This window comes from Zonotrichia albicollis, chromosome 13 (assembly GCF_047830755.1).
Source record: "Zonotrichia albicollis isolate bZonAlb1 chromosome 13, bZonAlb1.hap1, whole genome shotgun sequence".
Lineage (NCBI taxonomy): Eukaryota > Metazoa > Chordata > Aves > Passeriformes > Passerellidae > Zonotrichia > Zonotrichia albicollis.
In genome coordinates, this window is record NC_133831.1 from 11,053,240 (window position 1) to 11,074,579 (window position 21,340).

General features: G+C 41.0%; 1 long non-coding RNA gene across 1 annotated transcript in view; it reads left to right on the forward strand.

Annotated features, from left to right (window-relative positions):
* The first annotated feature begins 1,862 nt into the window (after positions 1-1,862).
* The window catches only part of LOC113460230 (uncharacterized), a 30,648-nt gene continuing 11,170 nt past the window's right edge, over positions 1,863-21,340 (forward strand). The window contains exons 1-5 of the long non-coding RNA XR_012582448.1: positions 1,863-2,995; positions 6,984-7,051; positions 7,209-7,262; positions 11,528-11,590; positions 12,780-13,170. This is a non-coding gene — a long non-coding RNA (uncharacterized LOC113460230). The remainder of the gene's footprint in view (positions 2,996-6,983; positions 7,052-7,208; positions 7,263-11,527; positions 11,591-12,779; positions 13,171-21,340) is intronic.

Below are 21,340 nucleotides of genomic sequence, written 5' to 3' on the forward strand. Positions count from 1 at the left end.
TTGTTTAATATTGTCTTTTCACTCTGAACTTGCAGAAATAAAGAAAGTATTTCAGTTTAATGTCAGCAGTGTATTAACTTCAAAAAGTCTTACATTAGGACACAATGCACTTTGGAAGTGATAACTGGGTGCTGGTAAAAATCCTAAAACCCCAGGGTATTTTTATGAAAACTTGGACTTAAATGCAAATAAAGCAACATATTAAACACTTGATCATTACTAGTGAGCTGAAATAGGCGAGCCTCAGTTTAATTTTGGTTGAAATAATATTATGTGATTGACAACCTTTGATTAAAAGCAGCAACATTCAAATTGAATGTCTCTCATCTTCAGGTGAGTCCTCAAGGGCAAGGTAATATCTGCCGAAAAATTTGGAGAAATACATTCCTTGTGACCTCATGTGGAATAGATTTGAAGCACCATTTCCAGTTGCAGTTTTCTCAATCCTCAGCACATCAAATACATCATGTTGGGCTTAGTTGATTTATAATTTAATTCTGGGGGAATTTGGGCAGGAACAAGCTCAGCACCAGCACAGGCTGGAGGGACCTGCTGGAGCAGCTCTAGGGGAAGGACCTGGGGGTGCTGGGGACACAGAGCTGTCCCTGAGGCAGCAGAGTGCCCTGGGGGTGCTGGGGACACAGAGCTGTCCCTGAGGCAGCAGAGTGCCCTGGGGCCAAGGAGGCCAAGGGTGCCCTGGGGACATGGGGCAGAGCCCTGGCACAGGTCAGGGGGGATGCTGCCCCTGTGCCCAGCCCTGGAGGCACCTCTGGCTGCTGTGTCCAGCTGTGGATCCTCAGCACAGCAGGGCCGGAGCTGCTGGAGCTGAGCAGGGCCTGGAGCATCTCGGTGCCCAGGAAAGGCTGAGGGAGCTGGGGCTGCTCAGGCTGGAGAGGAGCCCCAGCTGAGAGGGGCCCTCAGGCCTGGCTGTCCCTGTGTGCAGGGAGGGGCAGAGCAGGGCCCAGGCTCTGCTGCGGGCCCAGCCATGGCCCCAGAGCCACGGGCAGGGCCTGAGCCCAGGAGCTGCCCCTGCCCATGCCCAGAGCTCCTGCCCTGGCAGTGCCCAGCCCTGAGCAGATGGGGCACAGAGGCTGTGCAGGCTCCTGCCTGGGGACACTGCAGAGCCACATGGACACACTGCTGTGCCCTGGGCTCTGGGATGGCCCTGCTGGAGCAGGGAGGTGCCACCACAGCAGCCCCTGTGGGCCCCTCCAGGCTGATCCATTCTTGGGTTCTGTGAGTTCCCATGGGGCAGTTTAGACTCCCCTTGTGGAGAAAGAACAGGCAGGATTAAGTTACTTCTGATTAAGTTACATCTGATTTAACCCAGGATGTCTTCTCTAAAAATATGGCCTGTTTTAGGTGAAGACATGCAAAAGCACAAATCCCATTGTGTATGTTATTCCCTACACAGAGGTGTGAAAAGGAAGCAAACATCTCTCCACATGGTGGACTAAGTGGATTTAATACCAAAATGTCGTGACTGTGCAGGCTTTCCTTGGTGAAGAGTCCGTGCTGGGAATGGGCTCCATGCTGTGGAAGTTCCTGCTCAGGGCACTGTTCAGTGAAGACACTGAGGGAAAAAATAACATTTGGCAAACAAGGCTGGGTTTATGTAAAAATAAGACATTTTAAGACCTATGACCTGGCACCCATTTACTGTTTCTGGGCTTCAAACTGACTCCAAAGTCCTGCAATGTTGGTACAGTGTAGTTCTCACAAAAGCTAGAAATAAAAATATCTGCACCACATTCCCTTTAGTGTTTATTTTTCTGGCGGGTGTCACATAAGGGGAGTGGCAGCTCTTGTGACCTCAAATAAAAATTGAACCCAGAGAAGTAGTGGGAAACCTCAATGTGGTTTCAGGCTAAAATTTTCCTCCTTGATCATGACATGTGAAATGAGGACCTGCGGCTGTGGTGTCTTTCCAGCCTCCCAGTAACTCACCACTGTCCCTGCTCGCAAGTGGGGACATCCAGGAGTGCCATAAGTGATGCACAGCATCCAACATCAGCCTGGAAAATCCATATTCTGATTTTTCACAGCTTTTAAATGTTGTACTTTTCTCGATTTTTTTTGTTTTCTTGGGTTTTTTTTTTTTTGTGTTTTTTTTTTTTTTTAACAATAAGAGAGATTAGAAAATGAAGATTTTTGGTAGCCTCTCTCTGGAGCCGGGATCAGCATTTTGGATCAGCTCAAGACCTCATACTTGTGTTATTTTAGAGAACTTTGACATCTGGACTGAAACAGATATTTTACAGGATAATACCAAGTATGTAACTGCAGAATAATTAATGTCTCTTCAGCTGTATTTTCTGACTCCTCTGAGCTGATATCCAGATGATGTGTGCGGTCAATTAACCTGGCATAAACTATATTTAAGTCACTGTAGTGATTCTTCAGACACTTTTCTATTTGTTTGGTTTTATATACACTTTTAAATAATTGCCAAACCCCAAAAGACTATGGGCATAAATTGCCTCGGAAATAGATTAAAATAATTATTTTTGTTAATGCGCCTTTTTTATTTAAATATCTATTAAAGCTATTTTAAGAGCTTGTGGAATTCATAGCATAGGTTGAAGTGCAACATATTTTGTAACATTTCTGTGGACAACAAACTGTGCAAAATTGCTTTTAAAATATTTTTAACAATTCAAGTGTTATTAGGAACAAAGAAGTACTGATTTTATATTTGTGGGCAAAATAAGTGTTTCCTATAAAATAATAGGCAAAGGAGGAAAAAGAAAAGTGATTCTTTTTGTTAAGAGGGCATTTCAGAAGGATCTACTAAAGCATAAATAAAATTTATTCAATCCAGAGAATTCTCATTTCCTTTTTGAGAAGAATTAGGAAGAAGAAAAAGTGTCATTCATTTTTTATCAAGGGGAGAAAAAGCCATTTTCCAACAAATTCCAAACAATTCTAGATCTGAGAAAAAGAAGATACCTTTTGATCCTTGGAATCAAAGAGAGACATCTCAGCAAAGCAGCAGGTAAGTTTGCAATGGCAGAGCAGTTATTTCATCTGTTTATTTCCTGTCTCATCTGTGCTGAGCTATAAATTCCCACAGTTCTGTGGACTCAGAGTGAGATGGGAAGCAGTATTTTACCTCTCTCTAGGATGAGGGAGAGCAAACTGGAGGAACTGGGGCAATGCACTTCAAGGAGAACAAGTAGTTGTGGCCCATTTGAAGAAATCTCCCAAAACAGCTTCAAAAGATATCAGAGCAGCTTTTGAATAAAAATATAAATGAATTAAGGTTGTTTAGCCTAAGGGGAAGAGCATTAAACACAGGAGACTTTCAGTCTTATTATTCAACAACTTTTATTGTAAAAGAGCAGGTGTGTGTTCATTACTCCATCGCATCCACCTTGGAGATGATGGGAATAATGCAATAACAAGCACAGCTTAGGTTAGACACAGGGAAATCTGCTCTAATGGCTGGGCAGGCTGTCACTGGGTGAGAATCCCCAGGCACCTATGGAGTCTTCAAATTTAGGAACAGTTTAGCACAAAGCTGACAACTGTCTCCTGGGAAAGACGTAATTGTGGGCTGTTTGGGGAGATAGTAGAGGATTAGTGCATGTCTTGTGCTCCTATCCAACCTCTGCTAGGGTTTTTTTCCTCATCCTATAGATTCTGATTTTGTTCCCAACATTTCATGTCTCTTTTGAGTGCAAAATTCAAAATGCATTTGAGAGAAAGGAGGGATGAAATGGAAACCCAGATTTTTTCCTTAAAAATTGTATCCACCAATGTTATAGGACAGAGCTTGCAAGTGGCCTGTCTGACTTGAACATGGGGCAGCTGAATTTCATAATGAATAGAACTTTATTATTATTATTATCATCATCATCATCATCATCATCATCATCATCATCATCACTATCTGTTTTACAGAAAAGAACTTAACCTGTTCTGGAGACCTGTTGAAATGAATTTCATACTCTGTAGCTCTCGTGGCTCTGCTGGTCAGAGTGACTCTGAGATAGGTACAAGCTTCTTTTTCCAAGCCCAGCAGTCAAAGAAGGAGTCAGGATTCTTTTGTTCTCGTTCTCAAGGTTGTTTATTATTTCTTATCTATATAGTTCTTTTGCTGACCTGCTGAGGTCTGTCTGGCAGGTTGGGTTGAGGCACACTGGCTGCCCTTGGGGTGCTGTTATCTTTTTATACTAAGTATGTACATTATTTACCATAACTTCCCAATACCTATCACCTATGTTAGACAGTGAGTTCCTCCCTTAAACCAATCCAAAAGTGCCACCATCACAGCAGAAGATGGAGGCCAAGAAGAAGAAGAAGAAGGAGAAAGACTGGACACACCCAGATTCCTCCATCTTGCCTCCTGAACCCCCATTCTAAAAACCCCAAAAATCTATTTTTCACCCTGTGACTAACTATCATTCTACTTAAACTCTTTTGACTTGTAATTCTTCATTTAAAGGTGGTAATTTGCTCCATGGCTCAAAATCAAAGTCCCAGGTGTCTTGGGCTCTGTGCCAAGGTCTCTGAGCCCCCTGGGCAGGGGCTCGAGCCATCCAAGACAGAAAGATGTCTTGGCGTCTGACATGTAGCGTTTACAACTCAGAAATATCCTGATGGTGCTCTTTTAAATAATTTAAACTTCAAAGCTATTCATGAGTGAGCAAAGTGTTTCTCATAAACTTGTTATCATTTTTGTATGACACAAATAAATTCTCAAGAGATATGAGAAAGGTTCACACAAAATGAGGCAATGGAGGGACTGAAATACCACTGGAGCTGAGCTAATTGGACAGATCCTTCTTTGGGCAAGAAAACATCTACTTGTTCATGATGTAATGAAAAAATAACATGTTCTGTCAGTCAAACCCTAGACAAAATCCAGCTGAGAATTTTGGACAAGCCTTCCTGTGGCAAAATGGGAATGTTTTCCTATGACATCATTTGATTTTTGCAAGCATCTACAAGGTAACCATATCACACATCATTTCAAGCGGAACAAAATCAGTTTTTATTATTGTGTATGTGTCTTGTAACAGTGTGGAAATGTTTTTACATGATTCCTCCTGGACTGAGAAGCCAGCTCCTTAGTTTTCCCTAGGGTGTGTAGAAAACTGTGCTCTGCAGTCACTCTGGTGTCACCTTGAATTTCAGTGCATCTGCAGCTTTCTCTTCATCGTATTTGCAACACCTGAAAATTAAGGTTTCCATTTAGTGACAGCATAATGATTTGGCAAATTGCTTCTAAAATGCTGAAAGCACAGTCTTGGCTGCTCTATGGCAGAGGCATGAGGAGACAAATGGCCACAGTTCTTTATGCTGCCATTTTTTATACAGAAGGAATTGGCCTTTGAGGAACGAGTTGGCCACACACTCATTTCTCATTCAGGGGACAGTTGTTGCATCGCTTGACTTGTTTTCTTATTGACGTCTGTAAGGATACCTGTTCCCAGGAGGCCCTGAACTAAGTGAAAATACAAATATTTAGGGAATGTCATATCAGCCACACTGAGAATTCCTCAGTCCCGCTCTGTGTTGAAAGGCAATATCTTCCAGCACTTTCTGCTCATAGGGCAACTGATGTCCCCAGTGCTTGGCCTGGAGGGTTGTGATTCTAAGATTGGGTTCCTGCATGTTTTTTTACTGAGGACATGGATTTTTTCAGGACTAATATTAATATGGGTGCCCAAAAAGGGAGGCATCCTGGAAAATATAGTTCAAACAACTAATCTGCTTGAAGGCTTGGGAAGGGGAGGAGGGAGGGAAGCTGATGGTCTGTGCAGCCAGAGAAGTAAAGGGAACCCTTCCCTGAAATAAAGGAGTGCAAGTCTTGCCTACTGCTCCACCTGTAGCAAAATAAAACTCATGGAATGTTTCCTGGAGTTTCTACTGGATTTGTAGGACACTGGGCTATAAAAGGTGCAAATTGTAGTTATTTATTTTTTCTAATGAGTAATGAGACCAGGATAGACTTTGATTTTGCTTTCTATTCTGGAACATTCAGCTGTTCAGTTTTGCTGCTGTTGTGGGGAGAGAAATCACAGAAAATGGCTGTTTAATTCTCTCTTATTTTGAGATTACAGTCCTGTGAGCTTTCTTTATGAAACAGGTGTATTTTCTGTCATAATTTTATTGGACAAGTTATCCTTTAGGCAAAATGGGAAATATACTCTGCAAAGAATTAATTATTCCACTGGTGTTCATACAGTAATTGTGAAGATAAAATTTGAAGTTTATCACTGTAAGTAATTCAGTGAAGTTGACTTCTTTTTTTGTTTTTAATTCAGAGATTTGGGGGGGTCCTTGACATGTTAGAGATTCATCTAATAGTCTGCCTTTATGGATATATCCACATTCATATGAACAATCAGAACCTGCTCTCTTTGTAATGCACTGAGGAAAACAGTTGAAACTTAACATTCCTCGAGTAGCATTGGATTTTAATCAATAAACACATGGAACAACTGTTCAGATAAGAATACTACTTTTTCTAGTGAAATAACTAAAATAAAGTGCATTGTGTGAATGATCACAAAGAGTTTCTCCTGGACCATGCAAGATAAATATTCATTAAGTGAGCCCAGCAGTTGCAAGCAGAAGATAGGCTTTATCAATATGGAAGGGTTTTGTGATAAAGAAGTGTTGAATTGATGGCTTGATGTGACACCCGAGAGCCCAGAGCTGCTGTAAGGAACGGCTGGGAGGCAGAGCAGTTCCTGGCTGGATTCACTTGGATCTGTTTTCATTTGTTTTGTGCTGAACAATTGTGCATTGCTGCTGTTGGTCCTGCATCAGACAGAGCAAGAGTCCTCCTCTGCCTCCCCTCTTTAATGCCATGTCTTATGACACTGATTTCCACTCAGAGAACTTTTCCCTGCACAACCCCCTGTCAGAATGACTGAGAATATTTGGGGATAATTGGGATTATTGGGAAAACTCATGCAGAATTTGCCAAGGAAGCAACAAGAAATAAACTTACTTATGTTTTACACTTGCAGGAATAGAGGAAGAGTTTGGATGTAGATCTGAATCCTGGTTTATGAACTTTTTCCACCTAGATCTCAAGGTAGGGAGTAATGATTTTTAAATAATAGATGTAATATAAGGAAGAAGCAAAGAATTTCCCTTCCAAGCTGTCACACATATGGTCAGGCAGTGACAGATGAGGGAGGGAACAACTGGGACCTTTTACTTTCTAATTTTGATTTTGTATTAAAACACAGAACATCATCTGAATCTCACCTGCAGATCTGTACTAAAGGATGAGCCAGAGACAGGTAACCCAGACTTAATTCTCAGACATGTGAAGACTCTCAGGTACTCTTTTATCACTTGAATTTATCTCAATATCTGCAAGGGGAATTAACTATTGTACAGATTATTCATTCAGAAAAGCACCCAGAGCATTACACTGTTCTTCATTTCTGTAAAGATACCACATGTAATTTAGTGAATAATTAAGACTCCAAGTGGTCACAACAAGAGATTGGTCAGGATGCAGTTTTCCCACCAATGTAATTGATATCTTTGACCTTAATTTCAGATGGAAAGAAGAGGAAGGAAGGCAGATGCCTGTATCATGTAAAAATTTGCCACTTTCCTTCACTAATCACCTAATTTCACAGTAACTACATCTCCTATTATCTACTCTATTTACACGGAATTTCTCATTGTAGCACATTACTGCAGTGAAGTGACTCCACCTTGTTCCAAAGCACCATCCCTGATACGCTGTGATAGACTAAATTTTACTAAAATATTCTGGTTTTCTCAAATTGAGAATGTAAGCATTTCTAGTTTCTTTGGGGAGGAGTGGGTCAGGATGGGTCTAAAATATCCTTTGCAGTGCTCTGGTGCCTCTAATCCCATCATGGTGCATGACAGTTGTATTTTTCTTACTTTTGATTTAATTTTTTTTTTCTGCTTCAGACATTACTGTTGTCAATTTGGGATTAAACAAGGCACATCCTTAAGTGAATTTGCCTGTTATTGAAGAGATTTTCTGAAGAAAGATTGTTACAGAACTCAAAGCTGAGATCTCCATGAAGTGCAATTTAAAAATTAGTTTTAAGTGCACTTCACTTTGGTTTGCTCACAGTGAGCAAACATTTACTTGGTTTCACACTGCTGGAAAAAGAAAAAATGGACAGGCTTGTGTGATGGAGAGCACAGCAGCAGGATCTCCACTCTGTGTTCAGGCACACTGACACCATAGAAATTTAAAGAAGTAACACACAAATAAATAAAATACTTATAAACCACATGTATTAGATTTTGATCCCCACATTTAGTTCTGGCTGGGATCCTAAATCTAAGATTGTTTTACACTTGATTTGCAAATAGAGAAGTTTGCCAAATTTGGCAGAATTTGGCCAGAGAATGCTCAAATTCCCACAAAGTTTCCAACATTCAATTTGGATGATGTACTACAAGATCAACCGCTTTCTAACTTAATTTCTCCATTATTTGCAGCAGAAATGTTATTAGATATGGATTTCAGTAATGTGATTACCAGCAAGTGGTAATTTTGAAGGATCTGTGTGGGAACTGCTGGAGGAATTACTGTGCTGCTGAAATCAAACTGTCATTCAGATTTAACCTAATCTTGCACTAAGCTATTGTGTCCTGACAAAATAAAACAATAGATTTCAATTTTCTATAATTAGAAGCAAAGGAATCAAAACTTCCTAAGCATTTTGAAGAAATATTAGGAAAAAAAAAAAGCTATTGATCAAAGTTCAGGAACTATTCTTGGTATAGTGGCCAGGTTTTATTTAATATTTGGAATCTCATATACATGAAAACTTCCTGTAGAGAATGCGTGTTCCTCCAGCCCATCCTCTGTGGGGATGTTTTCCAAACTGCTGCTGGTCCGAGGTGACTGAAATGATGGCTTTAAGAACTTCTCTGTGGTAAATATTGGAGTTTGTTTATGTTTGCTATGCTGATATTTTCTTCCATTTAACTGTGCCTTGTAATAGCTGCTAAACAACAATTTATTTAATGTTCCGTTGGGAAATTCAGCCCCAAGCCCAGGGTGAGTTAATTGGTAAGAACAGCGAAGCCCCAGCAAGGCGAACCCTGATGCACATCAGATCGTTCACTGTGGCACTGCAGGAGTTTCCAGATCACTTTCCATTCCCTGTGCTTTGGGGTTTTCCTGCTTTATGGCCTGCAGTGCCTTCCTCTTCCTGTCCCTGCCAGCAGGGGTTGCAGTGCTCTGTCTTTGGCCAGATTTATATCACGGACAATATTTCTGGTTTCCTTATCTGTTTGTGGTTCTGGGGTTACTCCTGAACACCTCCACCTCCTATTCCCCAAACCCCAGAGCATAGCACACCCTGCACTGGTGCATCCCTGAGGAGCATCCCTTGCTTCATCCCTAGACTGGATAAGGGGGCTAGGAACAAGTTGGCACAGTGAAATTTAGATATTGAGCCTCCATTTCAGTCCTCAAGCAGAACAAATTCTGTGTTTGCCTCCATTTATTTCTGTTGCTTGATCTTTCACTAAGACAAGTAATTATTCCCCAAGGATTGGAGTCCATGGAATGCTCCTCTTTCAGGGAATTTTAAAGTGTGGCCTTGCAGAAAGTTGTCACTTTCCTTCAAATCTTTCTCAGGTTGCTAGAGCTTACTGAATTACAAGAACTGACCATAAAGAATGAGTCTTTTGCAGGAAGAAGTCTGCAATAGCTGGGGTTTTGGAAGTTGTTTTCTGTTGGAGAATTTTGCTCAGACATGGCTTGAAGGAAAAAAGGCCATGAAAATATACAGCTGATGGAAAAGCAAAAGGCAGCTGTAAGCAGCAGTTCCCAAGCCTGTTTTCGCAGGCACGTTTCTGTAAACAGCAGAGTTCTAAGGCAGTTTTCTCAAAACAGGTGAACATTCTATCTTTGGCTGTTTTGGGAAAGTAAAAGTAAGTTTTGAGAACCTTTTATATCAGGGTGAGAACACAAATCTTGGTTTCAATAACAAACCACAGGTATTGAAAACAAAAGGAGGGATTAATGTTTAAATCTGTGACCTATGATGAGCTCGGATTTTGCAATATGCATGAGCTTAATTAACACTGTTATAAAAAGTGACTGATTGAATCAATAAATTGGAGTTCGATGCTGATCAATTAGGATGGGTCAACTCCCTTCACTTCATCATTTTTCCTTAGCCAGGGTCAGATTTTGGCTGTATTTCCAAGTGTCATCAGCCATCCCGCTGACAGTAGAAAACTTCTATAACAACTGCATCAACACAGCGAAACCAGTCTTGTTTCTGTATTCGGCAGCTTTACTTCAAATATAGAATAAACTGAAAGAATTGGAATTTCTGCAGTAATATCTTACCCGACAGAAACTTGAAAACTTTTACATTTTTGTTGAAGCTCTTTGCAAGGAAAAAAATACCATATTTATCTTGTTCAGCTGGCAGGCTTTCCAAGATAATGGCATTGTGTTAATGTTTCAGGTTTCCTGTTAATATACATATATTGCTTCAGAATCACACCTGGAAGGCTCAAGCCCTGTCTGGTGATAAATGTTAGGTGATAACAAGAGCAGATGACTCAGTTTATAAACATGCTGCTATACAATGTATCTGCTGTGGAGTTTTTAAATAAATGAATAAGAGAATGAATTAAATTATTGAAACATATTGATCACTTGCATGTTGATCACTTGCATGAAGTGTTGGGGTCTTTTTTGGGGTTTTTTAAATTCTGTAGCTTGAAAGGTAATTTTGAAAAAGTGGAAAGTGAGGAGTTTTGTCATGTTGGGAATATATTTTCTCTATCAAATAGTCTTATTAACATTTGAACTGTTATTTTTTAGCGGTTTCCTTCTAACCTGACCAGTAAAGAAAAGCCCTGATTTATGGTGTCTCATAAGGATTGAGATGTCGTCTTACAGGATTTAGATTGTTTGGGGGGTTTTGTTAGCTTAATTATAGTACTTTGTTATACAATACTAGATTTGGATTTGCTTTAATAACTTGGGGTTTTTTTCCTACTTTTTTTTTTTCCTACTGAATTTGTACAAAAGTCACACTGATGGCAAAATTATTTGGGCTCTTTGTAAGAGGGGAATGGATGTGCTCATTTGGCTGCAATTGAAGAGCTTGGAACCGTCGAGTCAGCTCTTGGCTCTGGGACAATTTGGGTGGAGCACAACATCATGAAGTGGGATGGGAGGTCTTGTAGTTCAGGGGATGCTCTTGAACAATTTGCAAACATCTGTCAGTCCTCAGAAAAAATATTCCAAAGCTGGTGTAGCCCTTGAACTAGAGAATGAGTAAGGCTGCCTAAAAATTTGAACCTTATCCTTCTTGTACCTCAGCTGCAGTCTATACACTACAGAAAGATAGCAGTGCTACCCTCTGGGTGAGTTCTTTTAACATTGTAACAATTGTAAATGTTGCGTTAATGGGAGCCATTGGAACACCTGAGCCAGAAGCCCTGAAATTACAAAAAAAGCAAAAATATGAAAGAATATGTGTCGCAGACATCTTTTTATGAAAAATCCTTTCCTTAGGATTTTTTTCCTCCTCAGAAGCTGAGAGGCCTCAGGAACAAAATGTAAACAATGGTTATCTGCTGCTGTGGAATGTAACAGGTGGGTCTTTGATTGGCCCATCTTGGATGTTTATAATTAATGGCCAATCACCGTCAGCTGGCTCGGACAGAGAGTCCAAAACAGCTGCCTTTGTTATTATTCTTTCCTTTCTATTCTTATCTAAGCCTTCTGATGAAACCTTTTCTTCTGTTCTTTTAGTATAGTTTTAATGTAATATATATTATAAAATAATAAATCAAACCTTCTGAAACATGGAGTCAGATCCTCGTCTCTTCCCTCAACTTGAGACCCCTGTGAACACCGTCACAAATATGATCTGACATATATCTGTCCAATGAGATGAGTGTTGTTCCCAGCATCCATTCAAATCTGGACAGGATGGGTATAGACTAAAGCACTGAAAGAAGGGGGACAGGGTTGGAATTCTGCTGTAAAATAAAAGAAGTTTAATATCAAACAGCTTATTTTTAAATAGTAACTGCTCCTGTGTTATCTTGGGCATCCATTTACTACTATTGGCAGTCAAATCCTGAGGGTGAGCTTATAATTTAATGCTTTACATTAAAGAACTATTCTCATCTAGCACATTTGCCTTGTAGCTTCTGCAAATAAATAACAAGTGTGCCATGAATCACAGGCCTGTGAGTGCCACGGCCCAATGGCTAAAACTGCCCGGGCCTTTTTTTTGTAGCAGTGGAATAGGAAACATTTATTACAGCCATTATAGACAGCCAAGTGATTTAAGAGCCAAAGAGGTGTCATTTATACAATGTTAAAATTCTTTTAACTCTGAGAAATAAAATAAGCAAGGATCCAAATGGCTCTACAGCTGCACCGCAGCCCCACAAACCTGGGCATTGCTATAAACCCAGATCATCAAGTGGAGCTGAATTTTACAGCTGCACATTTCAGTCCTCTATCTTGTTGCCTGACTTCAATATCCTCAAACTTTATGCTGTTTGAAGCACCAATAGAGATAAAATTTCTTTCCTTGCATCTTGCTTCCTTTGGAAGTTAGAAAAAAACTTGGTGAGAGAAAACCCTTCAAAAACCCTTCACTCTATCACTGCAAAACTGTTTCAGAAATTATAATATTGCCAGCTGGTCACAGCTGCTTCCTTGAGCATTTGTTGTTATATCAGACCTTGCTCATGCTGATGCCAGGAGTATGTTCTGGAGGGGAAGCAAAGCGTTATTACTAATAGTGCTCATTCTTCTGTTGTCACAGAATCACTGGGATCTGCTCTTTGAACTGGGCTCTGCAGAAAGAAAGTTGCAGATATTGAACTTCAAAGCAAGAGATAACTGAGAGAAATAAATGTTCCAAATGGTGGAGTGTATTCTGTAAGCACTTGGGAGACCAGCCTTAGTGAGAGACTGGAACAGAAACTGCACTGAAGTGAAATAATTGCTCAAGGGGTTGATGTATTTTCTGCAGGCACTCATACGTCACCAGAGTTCTCTGGAAATGGTTTGAATTGCTTGTCTTCCAGACATTTGGCAGAAATCACATGGAGATGTGGGGGTGTTACATCTGTTCATGGCTAAGGATGGCCTTCAGAAGAAGATTTTTACTTGCCTTCTCAAATCATTTGGAGTTACATCTGCTTCTTTGCAAGGTATCAAGTTCCTTACCAGGAACTACTTCATGGTTTTTAATGCTGTTGTATTTTGCACTTCGAATTTCACTGTGGGTTTAGAAAATGACATCCTATTCTTCGTGTGCTCTGTAAAGGGGCCTGATAAGTGTCTGAACACAGGAAACTTGCTGAATTTCCCCAGGGCTGGTGATCTTATTACTTTCTATTAGTTGAATTAATCCTCCTGGGAACCATTCAATTTTTTTACCCCTTAAAACTTTCAGAGCTCCATATTATTATGAAAGGTTTTACTGTGCTAAAGTTGTTAGGACAGGGTTTAATTTTGCAGCCCCCATATTTACAGCCTCATGAGGCTGCCTGGTTTCCCCTCCAGTGCATAAAATATGAGACTCTGAATCATTCACCTCCAGGAAGCACTTTTCAAAACTGGGGAGAAAATTGCATAGCAGCAGAACGTGAATTGAAGTGTCAGTGAATGCCTCTCCCTCCTTATCCTGTTGCATTATCTCTTCCCAGTCTCCTTTAGAACAATCCCAGGACCTGCAGCTCCAACTGTAACTCTCAGCAATGGCTGAATTCCACTCTTCAGCAGTAATTGTCTCACTCTTTTCCCTGCAGCTCGAGCAGGATCCTTTTCAGCTTGCAGGCGGGTTCCTGGCTAGGAGGAAATTGTTTTCTCACTACCATATGGGGTCTCTCATCCACGGTTTGCAGCGCTTCTGCTTCATAAATCTTTCTTGTGAGGGAGTAATTTAGTTTAACCCTCTTTGCCCCTCTTCCCAATGCCAGGGATGTGCCTTTGTGATAGCACAGGACCTACAGCACAAATTCCTTCATCAGTGGTTTCTGTCTCCAGACAGATCTTTCCCAAACCTGTCTTCATTCAGGCAGAATCTGAGCTGTTTGGTGGGCTCTGTGTGCAGTCGTTTCATGCCAAGGTGTAAATCAGATTAAGACAATTGACTTGTCAGTGGGAGATTTGATGGGTAAGGAATGAAAGCCCCTGCTCTGAGAGGAATAGTGGTGTCTGTTTGTTTGTGTGTTCGGGACTTCACCTAGAAATGTACCTATTCCAACACTGATTTTCAGTGTAGGGAATGGAATATGCTTCTGACACAGTAGGAGTATGTTGTTAAAGCTGATTTGGAATGTAGATTAATAATATACTCAGTACAGATTTCTCTGTACATTTATTATGCATCTCTTCATTTTCTACAGGACCAGAAATTTCTGCTGTTATTTCAGCTCTAGGAAGTTGACAGGGCTCAGAAAAGATAATCTGATTGCTGCACTTGCAAAGCAAGTCCCTTCCAGGACCAAAGTCAAGGACAACAAAAATTGGAAACAACAAAGGAATTAGTATAAATTACATCCTTCATACTCTGAACATCCAGGGGTAGTGTTTGTCATCAGTTGTGATCTCTGATCACTCAGTGAATGTGCTGGTCCTGCAAATGCTTTTACCCAGGCAGAACTCTAAGAAATATTTTCAGTAAATACCATAATAGATCGCATCATTTACCATATTGAAACCATTCTTGATTTCCAAATTTTTGACAGGCTGACAACATTGAGGCTGTTCAGCCTGGGGAAGAAAAGGTTAAGTGGAGACCTGATGGCATCTTTCCAGTATCAGAAGAGGCTACAGGGAAGATGGAGAGGGACAGTTCTTCAGGATCTGGAGTGACAGGACAAGGCAGAATGGGCTCAAACTGTCAGAAGGGAAATTTAGATGGGATACTTGGAGGGTGGGGAGGCCCTGACACAGAGTGCCCAGACAAGCTGTGGCCGTCCCTGGATCCCTGGCCAAGGCCCTGGCTCACTGGATCCAAGGCCAGGTTGGACACTGGCGCTTGGAGCAGTGTGGGACAGTGGAAGGTGTCCCTGCCCATGGCAGGAGATGGAACCAAGTGATCTTCAATGTCCTTTCCAACCCAAACCGTTCTATGATTCTATGGTTCTAAGTGAACCTTGGCCAATTTGAATGGTCCTGGTTTTTTTTTTTTCAGTCATAGTTTTAACTCAAATATTCATGGTTTTTAAAATGTGTGCTTGATGCATCCAGATAATAAAATGGGTAATGATTGTACTTTCATCCTGTCATCCTGAGAATATGAATTTCTGCTCCATCAAACCTCTGCTGATGTTTCTTTAATCCACGTTTTCATGTGAAAAAGAACTTGATAAGGTTGTTCAGTCCTAAAAATGTCTTGATAAAATTTTCTTTATTAATATTGGAGCAGTGTGACTAACACAGAGGTTTCTGGGGATCCAGGCAGGAGAAGACATGGATCAGCTGGGGGGGGGATGCATTCAAATTTGTGGTGTTGCACTGGAACTCTCCAGTTCCCTCTGAAGGTGTCACCAGCACCGGGAGCCCCTCAGACCTTGGCTCTCTGAAGCTGTGATAAGCTCAGCTGGATTTTAGTGGCTGCCAGATTTGCCATTCTGTTATGTCATTGTGTATCCAAGGTTCACATCTGTCTGCTCTGGAGGGCAGTCTTCAACTTAGAACGCTTTAGAAAAGAATTTTTTGACTGTGGAAATTGATAGAAGATGCATCACTTTTTATTCAGAGCACACCCCTGTGCTGAAGGGGAGAAAATGCAACCTGTGGAGTTGCATTTGGCTATTTGTTTGTCCCCAAAGACCTGAGTTCTGTTCTTCATTTAGTTTAAATACTGTTTTCTGATATATTTGAAAGCTATTGATAATCTGTCCTTAAATTACAGATGAAAAGACTGTCCCAGACTTATAGACTATCCCAAATACATCTCCTGGTCTCAAGCAGATTAAAGGAACTACCTTTTCCACATCATGTTGTTAAGTTGACTTTATTGCTATAAGAGTCTGTGGAGCCTGGAAGTGTAAATGGGTTCTAAAAAGGGTTTAGCTAAATCTGTTGGTTGCTACTAAACAGGATGATCTACAAGCAAGTGCCAGCTCTGAGAGTTCTAAAACTTGTCATCAAAGCTGAGAAATACCCTGTGGAAGGACTGGTTTCTTGGGGCGACGTGAAGAAAAGTGTCGTCCCTCACACAGAGAGATGTTCCACAAACAAGTCTGGTATTAGTTTTCCCTGGGTATGGCAAGAAGTGAGAAAAACCAGTGTGTGAGTACTACAGCATCAGGACTAAAGCAAATTAGCAGATGATCCTAGATTGGAAGGAGTTGTTGACTGGAAGGCAGGGAGGCCGTAAAGAGAGACACTGACAAATGAGAGGGCTGTGAATCACCAGTAGTGTGATGTTCAACATGAGAAAGTGCTGGATTCTGTATCTTGGATGGGGCACCCTGAATGTACAGACAGACTGGAGAGTCTGGGCCATGGGAAGGGACCCAGGAGTTCTGGTGGATGGCCAGGGGCATCTGAGTCAGCAGCGTCCTGGAGGTAGGAGGGACATCCCTATCCTGGGGGAGAAGGCCTAGCAGCACTGGCCAGGCCAGGGAGGGATTGTCCCTCTGGGCTGGGGTGGCCTCACCTTGAGTGCTGGGGCAACTCTCAGCACCATGAGGTAAAAAAAAAAAAAAAGACATGAAGCAATTAGAGAGTTTACAAAAGAGGCCATGAAGATGGACAAGATGGAGGAGCCACCCAGGGAGAGGCTGAGGGCACTGGGGCAGCTCCGAGCTCTGCTCAGGCCAGGGCAGCCCCAGGAGTGGCTGGAGCTGGGCCAGGGCAGGCTCAGGTTGCAGAGCAGGGCAAGGTTCTGCTGCCCCCAGAGGGTGCTGGCACTGCTCTGGCTGCCCAGGGAATGGGCACAGCCCCGAGGCTGCCGCAGCTCCAGGAGCCTTTGGGCACCAGGGATGGACAGGGGGGATTGCTGGGGGGTCTGGGCAGGGCCAGGGGCTGCATCCATCATCCTGGGGGGATTGTTGGGGGGTCTGGGCAGGGCCAGGGGCTGCATCCATCATCCTGGGGAGATTTTTGAGGGGTCTGGGCAGGGCCAGGGGCTGCATCCATCATCCTGGGGGATTGTTGGGGGTCTGGGCAGGGCCAGGGGCTGCATCCATCATCCTGGGGGGATTGTTGGGGGGTCTGGGCAGGGCCAGGGGCTGCATCCATCATCCTGGGGGGATTGTTGGGGGTCTGGGCAGGGCCAGGGGCTGCATCCATCATCCATTTCCTCTCAGGATATGAAATGAGAATATCCATCTCTGTGATTCTCTGATTCCATGACACAAACAGTTGTGCTTTTTCAATGAGGAATCAGTAGTGCATTAGGAGACCATCAGGAGGGGCATTGTTCCTGGTATTCCCAAGGCAGGCAGAAATGGGTATTTGTACAAAAATAGGATAATTCTGGTCTTTATAAAAGAATAAAATGAACTCTTAACAATTTTAATCAAATGGCTAATAGCAGTATCTTATTAGCTAATAAATTCACCAAGAATTTAGGGAATTTATTCCATTAATCTTAAATCTCTGCATAGACAGGAGGTCATTGAGATAATGAGTCACCTGAGGCAATAAAATTCAGTAGAAATCAAGTAGATAATTTTTGTCAGAGCCTGTGAATATTTCTTGCAGGAATCCTATCTCTTTCTCTTGAGAGAAATATTATTAGCACCTTCTGCACTCCTTTCATGCCAGAATGCTGGAGGAACCACATGCAGGACTGGGTCTCTGTGCTCTTTCAGGCATTCATGTCTTTTTTTGATGCTGAACAATTCATGAAGAGCATTTGCTAATAGAAACATCTCAAACAAACATTCCATCTAAATTTGGCTGTTTGTTTTAACATTTAAATTCCTCAGCAATTTGAAGCATGGCTTTTTGTGCATTTATCTACTTCCAGTAATGCTTTTCTCACTGGAAGAAACACCCATTTCTTTGCTTTTTTTTTTTTTAATCTAATCTTCAAATAATTGCATCAAATTAGCTTTTTTTTTTTCCCTAGCATATTTGGCTTTTTGAATTTTCAGTTTCTACAAAAGAGCTTAGAATCAAATTACTGAAATGTGATGTATTAGAGTGTGCATGTGGTGGAGGGATGTGATGGAATTCAGGAATACCAGCAGGGAAAAATCAATGTTTATCATGATCTTTTCTCAGTGTGAAATGGACTGAGAAAGGATGTTATGTAGCATGAAATCATGTAGAATGACCTTGAAAGAATTTAGAAGGTAATCATGAGCATTCTGTCAGAGCCTGCAGATTTATTGTAGCACAAAGATGCCATGAGTTCACCTATTATACTCCTAAGTAAACAGAGGATTTATAATGGACATCTGTGTGATTAAAAGCTCAGTCCCCAGAGAGAAGTGAACACCTCATAATTTACAAGCTGAAAAACGGGAACTGAGATGTCAAAGACATTCCTCATTCTTGGAATTAATTTCATATTAAGGGCATTTAGAATGGGGCCTCTTTCTCCACGTTGGAGGGAGTGATTAAATCTTTGTTTACTGTGTTTTGGTTTTTTTTTTTTTTTTACTTTCTGATTCTGTGTATGTGATTATTCTGGTCCTGCCATTTTAGAGTCTGTGTGATCATCAGGAATTTGTTCTCTGTCCAAGCACCGCAGGACAAATGTTTATCACCCAGTTGTCCTCAGTCTGGTCACAATTCCTACATCTCCTTAACTTCCCTCCTGTGCCTTTATCCATAAAAGACAGTATTTCTTAAGAATTCAATGGGAAGATAATGAGCATCGCTACTAAATAAACATTGTGTGAGCAGGAGATTTGCATGTGCATAGAAATAATTCTGAGAAATATAAAACTGGCTATGTTCACAGTGATGCTACAGAACCGAATGTCCAAATCCATTCCATTCTGGAATATTTTCAGATGCCTTAGAAAACTGCAATTGACCCATACAACCTCATGTTTTGAAAATGTCTGAACATGCTGTTCTTCTGTATTTGAAAAAAATATATCCTGGAAAATATTTTCTTGCTCTTTTCATTAGTTTAAAAATAATTCAGAAGCTCTTCTGCTTCTGCAGGTTCATTTCTCTGTGGTCTTTTTGTGGTCTTTTTATTAATTGATGTCAGCCAGGTGATTTTCATCTGCCATCATTCTCCCATCTGCCTGCATGGCCTTCTTTGCAAGTCTTGTCTTAATATTATTAATTTTTTGATGTGATTTTTGATGTCCTCCAAATCCAACTGCTAAATGAGTGAGATGGTGTTTCCAACATTGTCCTAGTGGTTATAGATGTAATTAATTCACAGTTGTCTCAAGGAATGTTAATAACATCATGTAGCATTTTTGTCTATATTTTTATAACAAAAATCAAAATTCAATTTTTCCTATCCACCACTCACCATCAACTCTCAGGCACGACAGTCTGTTTATTGTATGAGCTGGAACAGCTTTGAAGTAGAGGGTTATTTTTTTTCAAGACAGGAATATTAAAATATTTCATGTATTTGAAAATTCTCCTGCTAAACAGAAAGAATATTTTCAAAGTACGCACTTAAAATGGAAGCATTGAGAACATTTGTTTGCAGTGGTAAATCTTGATAGATTTTTCCTTTTCTCTGTCAGCTGTAATGATGTTATAGATGTGTATTAGGGAAAGCACATTATTTTCTGTTGAATTGTGTGAGTCAAAATAGATTTCTCTCTTTTCTCATCAAAGAATATCTTGACTAATTTTCTTAGGCAATATTTTATAGAAGAGGTTTAGCTTTGAACTCTTTTCCATGAATTTTTTCTCCTCAGCTGAGAGCTTTACCTCTGTTTGCATTGCAGAAAGTGTGAGAATGAAATTTCATTCCTTTCACCTGTCATAGATGAACATTTTTAGGCTGTTCTTCATTGCAGTAAGAGGAGAAAAATAGTAGCTCACATTTCCATCGAGGATGCTAATCTTTTCAGATGTTGGCTTTGAAAAGGCCCAGACTGAGTCACCCAGGCCACTTTTTCATAATTACTCCCCTTGATGTGCTGCATTGATGTGCTGCATTTATGTTCTGCTTCAGTAGCCTGCACTGGAGGGGATCAGAATTATTGGACTGTAATGTCAGCTGGGGGTGAGTGGGTTGGAGACAAAGAGGCCACTCACCCTGATGTCCATGTGGCACCAGAGAGCGTTCATTCTCCAGCCCTTCCTTAGAAAAGGCATTTGAAAAACCTGGTCTGGAAACTTTCATTGGCCTGGTCTCTAAGGCCCTTCAGGCTCTGGCCAGTGAAATGCTGCAGCCCTGGGAGAGCTGAGACTGGGCAAGGCCCTGTCAGCTGGACCAGGTTAGTTAGCCTGGCACAAACCAGCCTGTACGTGGCAACATTGGACATTTGTGAAAAGTTGTGCCTAAACACCTACTACAGTGTCCAAGAAAAGTTGTTCACAGCATTTTAATGTGGAGGGGGGGAAAGGGAAGTGACTTAACTGTGAGTTCAAAAATCATGAGGAGCAGTCCCTGAATAAGCATCATCTTCTGAAGCCATTGCTTCCCCTCCCATGATGAACTGTGGAATTATCACCTTTAGGAACTAAATGTAAATATCTCTCTTTTTCCTTTCTACTAACTTGTGATTCCCACCTGTGCCTAGCTGAATGTTTTATCCTTCTTGTCCTGGCTGTTCTGCTGGGCAGAATGATGGCATTTCCATTATATTCCCAATCTTCCTCAGCCCCATGATTTCAATTCAAGTGCTTTTGTTTTTCCATGTCAGAGAACTACAGGACTATGCAGCTTTTTTGCAGGTGAAATTTGCCTTACCCACAAGAATTCCTCATAAAGTACACATTTCAATTAAAGTTTCTGCTTCCTTATCTTAAGAAGGGAAAAAGACCCTAAGAGGAACAGGTAATTCTGCTACAGATCCACTATATCCTTAAAAATTATCTACTTTTCACTGTGAAAAAACTTCCCCAGCAGAGCAGCATAGACATATAAATAACTATCTTCTAAATTTTCTATCAATGAATATTGTTTTCTGTCATCACAATTGCACCATGAAATATGAAAGTTCAATTTCCTCTTCATTTCCTTTTAATAAAACTTCTGCTCATTTCATTTTTGAAGAGATTGGATCTAAATTACTTTGACTTCTTCTGGCCCAACTTTGGTGAATGTTTCAAGAGAGAATCTGAAACCCTTTTAAAACCCACCAAAGAGATCAAGGGCTGTGTTCTGGGGATTTAGTACTCACATTCTCATCTCTCTTTCAATACAAGTCTTTTGCATTTAGAAGTGGCAGTATTGATTCCAGGACATGGTTTCAACAAGTATAA